Genomic DNA, 6066 nt, shown 5'->3' with positions numbered 1-6066 from the left:
TCAAGTCTCAGTTGACATGAAAAACACGGGAGATCTTGGATATTTGTTACTGCAGTGTGCAGCTCTCTTCACTCCGTGAATATTCTGCTGCTTTTGTGATGGGTCATTTTTTCTTTCTATGAAACTAATTGTCAAAGAGTTACTGGAAACCACAACAAAAGGTTGAACAAATAATGGGAAAAGTACTTGGTATACTTATGGCTGCTAGATAACATAGTGTATGTAGTTACTGAAACTGAGCAAATAAAATTTAGATTAAAAATGACAATAGAAAATAGACATTAAAAAAAACCTAACAATTTTTCAAATTAAAGTAGATACTGGTGCAAAAAAAGTTAGTGGATCAGTGACCCCCTAACTGCTTTCTTTTATTTAAAAATGGCTGCTTACTCTCCTTCTGTTTCAAGGAAGTGTAAGGACAAGCAGAAGTTTATTTTCATCAACTTTTCCTGTATGGAAAGTTACACTGAAGTAAGGTGATGTTTGCAACACTGATACTCAGAGTGGATAATGTAGAATAGGCCACAGGTGAGTTTAAATTGTTTCAAGCTACTCTTCAGCTGGTCTGTGTTTTATTTCTGCTGATTTTTCTCAACTTTCTGGTCACATTTAGTTATAGGAATAACAGAGAGCATGTATGTTCTTAAAATTAGCCTGTAGGCTAATGCTTAATAATCCATGAGCTTCCTCCATACTCCTGTGTTGCTTAGAAGCCAGAAGAAAAATAGGAAAACAAAAGGTGATGAGAAAACATCAGGAGCCTGCCCAGCTCTGCCATGCTCATGATTACAGAGGGAGCTCCCACAGTACCAATAGCCCCAAAGTCACTAACGGTGTATTTGCTCTAGAAGGTAGCAAATTAAAACAAACTGGGAATGTTTGTTTAAATTGGTCCACTGCCCACTCTGGCAAAAAAATCTCAGGGGCTTTTGCTGTGATTTTTGTCACCTATGGCATTTGCTGACTTAAACTAGGCTCCTAAGAGCTCATATTTTCAGAAAATTCAGGTCACCTAACATGCACGCAGAACGGAGTAGCCTTCAATATTTAGGCTGTCAGTCAAAACTCTCTGGAGAGTTACATGCCTGAAATGCAATTAAGGATGAAGAGCTGAATCAACACTGTGGGAATCTGGGCTGGTGGTTGAAGAATTTCTAGATGTTTCAAACCTGATAGGCCAGAAAACAATCCCATCTGGGCAAATGGCCTGTTTTAGCAATCGGGATTAAGCTGACAGAAGTTTTCTGTAATTTGTCTATTTCTTTCATAGTGTGGACATATTGTTAAATTAGTTAATGGGAAGAAAAAATGTTTAACAGCTAATGTGATCCTTTATGTGGCATGCCATCTGTCTATTGTGTGCTGAATGTCACTGGCTGTGAGAGAGAGGAAATCATAAAGAATTTCAGCCTTGTCTTCTTTACTGTCATTATCTTGGGCAAGTATGATAAGTAATCATATTTATGTTCTGGAGCATATACAATTTAAATCAACCTATTAACCAGGAAAACATTCTTCACAGACTTTGGAAGGCACAAAAAAGACATCATCTCACCATAAGAAATCCTTTTCATGGGTGCTGAGCACTACAAATTTAGAATGGAATGAACAGACAAGTTATTTTCCCTTTCACATTTAAATAAAGCTATATGCAGAGACTTTATTCAGGCATATTTGAGGCCTAATCCTGAGGTTCTGGAAGGGAACAAATCAGATTTTGTAGTCTGTTATGCAGATAGTTTAAGAAATTTCTAATCCTCCATGTTGTAAAATCATCAATTTTATTTAATTGGACACGTGTTTCTGTGAAAGACTTTTTGCTATTAACTGGAGCTTCAGGAGAATCAGTTCAGTTATTCATCAGCCTGACAACTGGATCCTGCTCTCCTTCCAATCTGAGGTTTTACTCTGATCATCAGCAGAGGAGCAAGCAGGTAGCTGACAATGAGCAATTTGGGTGTGGGTACAGTTCTCTGCCACACTCACCTGCCCACTGCAAGGCTTTCCTCTCCCGAGGATGGAGGTGCAGCTGTCACTCACTCACTCACTCACTCACTCACTCACTCACTCACTCACTCACTCACTCATTCTCACTCACTCTGTCACTCCAAAGAGTTTGAGCAGTTGTCAATTGCTCTGCAGCACAGCCCACTCAGCCACAGGAAAGTTTCCCACACCAAACCTCTGTTGCCATATGTATGGCTTAGGAATACACAGGGACAGCATCTGCCTCATTAGCCCCTGCTGAATCTGTTTCATTGAATGTAAATAACACAATGGTTATTGGAGAGGAAGAGGAAAAACCTTAGGAGCTGACTGGCAATTTTGTGGTCAAGCTATTGACTTGGGATAGGAAAGGGTAAAGTTCAAGAATACCTAACATAAAGGGGGAAGAGTTTTGACAGTGGAGAGAGATGCCTCCTGTGCCAGATATGCCCCAGAATAGTCTCCTGGGACATGAAGACCTATTTCAAATTCAATGCTTTCTGCTTTGCTCTTCCTTTAAAAAGACCCAAAAAAAACAACTCAGAATGAGAACATTTACTTTCATGGTTGGTTGGATTTTTCCAGTAGAGAAACATTTTCTGAATTCTTCCCTAGAAGAAACATTTTCACCACAAGCCTGAACTTACTTTTATCGTGCACCACTGGACTTGATTTGCATTTGTCTTTTCCGTAAGGCCTCTGGAGTTCTTGCAAGCAATAGCAACTGATTAAACTTTATTCCTGATTCCTATCCTTCCCCTTGGCTGTTGGACTATGACTTAAAATTGATAAAATGTACTGGACAGGTTATTGTTCTCTACTCTGCTTGGCTACACAGCTTATTTATTATTTGGTACAACTTATCTCAAGAGTACTGTGGAGATGATTTGCAGAAAGTCTGGGATTCACTCGTATATCTGGGTCTGGTTCATTGCTTTCATACTCTGTTGTTCTACAGAGACATATGTAGATCCATACCAGTTCTTTATTACTTTTGCTTCTCCTTTTATTTAGGTCCTTTTTATTTCTTTAAAAGGAATGAAGAAAAAAGAGAAATGGTTTTAGATATGTGGATTTTAGATACTCGCAGTAAGAGCTTTATTGATAATAGGTAAACAGACAATACTGACAAATACTTTTTTTGCAGCCCTTTAGAGGAGAAGGATTTTCAGATTGGGCACACAGGGTTATCTGCCTTTTTAAAAAAATTGCCTTTCTACATTATGTATTTGTATTTGTAATGTCTTGGACCATAGTGTGACTCTGTTATAGAAATCTGTTGTTATGGGTCACAAGCTTATTTTATGTCATTATTAGAACACACTATGAATTAAAGAAAATTTACTGCAGTGATCCTGTTGAAAAACAGAAGTTCACATATCAGGGATGACTTACTTGATGCCAAACACTAATGTGATATCAAAGTACATAGCAGTCAAAAACAATGCTTTGCAGTCAGTTCTTTTAAATTAATGTGCTGGATTTCTATTCCCAATTCCTACAGATGTCTGCAGAAGCATTTCAAAATTCTCAGTGTTAAAATGTTTAAGTGAAAAATAAAGTGCACCTTAAAAACTATACCAGAAATTGTATAATACATTCATCTGAATTTTTAGGCCAATTGCTACTGTATAGTCACAAATGATAATAACTTTGCTAGCAGGCTGACAAGTCAAAATTGAAACACTTGGTTTGAGTTAAGCTGGTTTTTCCCTCTTTGTTGTTAAGCAGCATATTCTTTCCCTCCAAAACTTACTGCTCTGGACTCTACTGTCATTAAGAAAGACCAACAATTTTCTGGTTGTCAGCTTTTGCTACCAGATAGAGAATGTTGGAGAAGAGCTTTTTGAGTTCATGTTGGAATCCTGTGGCCCTTGGCTGGCCCGACCTCAAACCAGCTATAACATGGTGGGTTTGGCTAGGGTTTTCTTTTGGGTTTTGAGTTTCTTTAAAGCTGAAACTTTGAAGCTCAAAATCCTCAGAAGGAACAGAAAGAGAAGCCTCATGCAAACAAATACCACTGATCTTTACACAGCTTTGATCTCTTATGTATCTATAGTGCCTTTCATCATGAAGAAGCCCAGTAAGATTTATAAACTGCCTTCAAAGGGAAATATCCTCTGCACCACAATGTGCACAGTCTTCGGAGCAGATGACCTATACCACAACGTGCTCACCTGGAGCATGATGCATATTAACTGGCAGTAGGACAATAATTAGCAAATACAAAGGAAAAACATTATTTGGCAGGATCTGCAATGCCAGAGAAAATAGTAGAGACCTCACATTTTAATGTCATACTCATCTTTATGGAACAGACGTCGTGAAGCATTTCAAACTCCTGGGTGCAACAACCCCTACTTCTGGGGATGGCTCAGCAAGGGTTTTTGTTGCACCTGTCAGGAGGTGCAAGTTATGCCAGCCCATCTTCAGCACAGGGGCTTCTGTGTCTCCTCTCAGCATGCACTGGTACCCCACAAGATTTTTGCACAGAAATTTTTGCAGGCACATTTCTCCTCTCTCTCATTCATTCCCATCTCTCTTGAATGTCCTGGCCTTAGGGAACCCAGCTGAAACAGCTCTTCTCCCTCCTTTCCATTAGCCAGAATCTTTGATTAACTGAGCCTCTGTCTGAAAATTGCAGGCACCCTTGAAGACTTTCAGGTAATTGCAGTGTCGACTGCATTTCAAAGCTAAGGCTTAGGTTACTAAGCCATCTTCATAATGTCTGATCAATGGAGTGATCAATTAGGAATGGGAAAATGAGCTACAGTGCAGCAAGTGGAATGGCTAATGACCTATCATGGAGAAGTCTTTTAATCTCTGGGTCCCATAACTGCATGCCAGTCTGCTTCCTCACGAAGCCAGCAGGGTCCTGGAAAGTTGAAAATTACCATAAAAAGAGAAAAAATGGGGACTGGGTAAAAATCAATTAAAACTAGTGCAATTGTAAGGACCTAGAGTAGGCTCAGGAAAAATTTGAAGTATTTGTTTAACGGATGTGTGAGCTTGTTTGCCCTAGTAACTCTGTCTCTGTTTGATATGTATGAGGCTCTGAATATTTTATAACAGTGATGGCTGTGTTCACTTAAAGCCAGCTGCTTAAAAAAAATTAAAATTCCAAAAAACACTTTGTCTTTCAACTCAGCATTATGTAATGTCTCAGGCTTGATACCCATTTTCTTTGAAGGCTTTTCCTACTGATAACATCAGAAGTGTCACCCAGGAAAGATCAAATCAAATTTCATCTGAAAAAAAAAAAAGGTTGTTGTGTTTTAAAGGTTTTGTTTTGTTTTCTTTTTTTATTCCACTGACAGATAATGAGTGTTAATGCTTCATCTGAAACAACAACAAAAAAAATGATAGCTGAATTGGAAGAGTGCTGGGGAGGAGGGCACTGGGGAACACATTTGTGATCCCTCACACAAATTCTCTAAGAAGCCCAGGCAGAAACTCAGAACATCACATCTTAACAGAACATAATGCATATTCCAGAAAGAGTAGAGATAATGTATCCTAATGTATTCAATATTTGCCTTTGATGTAAGCTTAAGCATTATTCCATATGTTTTACTCCATCACTATATTAATTTTGGTTAGAAACCATCACACATTAATTATCAAATATGACTAAGCTCCAGCTCACTCGTTTCCCTAGGTTAATTGATGTCTGCTGTGAGACAGTTACACTGCAGAATTTTGTTTATAATAGCTGTGGCTAACATATTAACAGTGACTCTGTCAGATTTGCCAACCATCAGACACAAATACAGCTCAGCTGGCCAGGGTGGAGGCTGTATAGGAAGGGAAAGACTTGAGCCTCAGCAAAGATTTTGCAGACGCATGCACGGGGTCTTATTTGAAACAAAATAGAATAAATTAAAATCCATTTTTACAGGGAAAGAATAAACTAATTTGTACCAAATATTTTATATATTGTATGGCAGTTATGTCAAGGAAATACTTGAACAAAGAAGGCAGAAATGTATTTTATTTTTTTCCTGGTATTACAGACCACTCCCTGACCTAATGCTTTACTTTATTTTGAACAGCTTTTATGTGAATTTTCAAGAACATTTT

Source organism: Lonchura striata, chromosome 3 (genome assembly GCF_050655825.1).
Source record: "Lonchura striata isolate lonStrDom1 chromosome 3, ASM5065582v1, whole genome shotgun sequence".
Taxonomy (NCBI): Eukaryota; Metazoa; Chordata; class Aves; order Passeriformes; family Estrildidae; genus Lonchura; species Lonchura striata.
Note: the sequence above shows the minus strand (reverse complement) of the source record.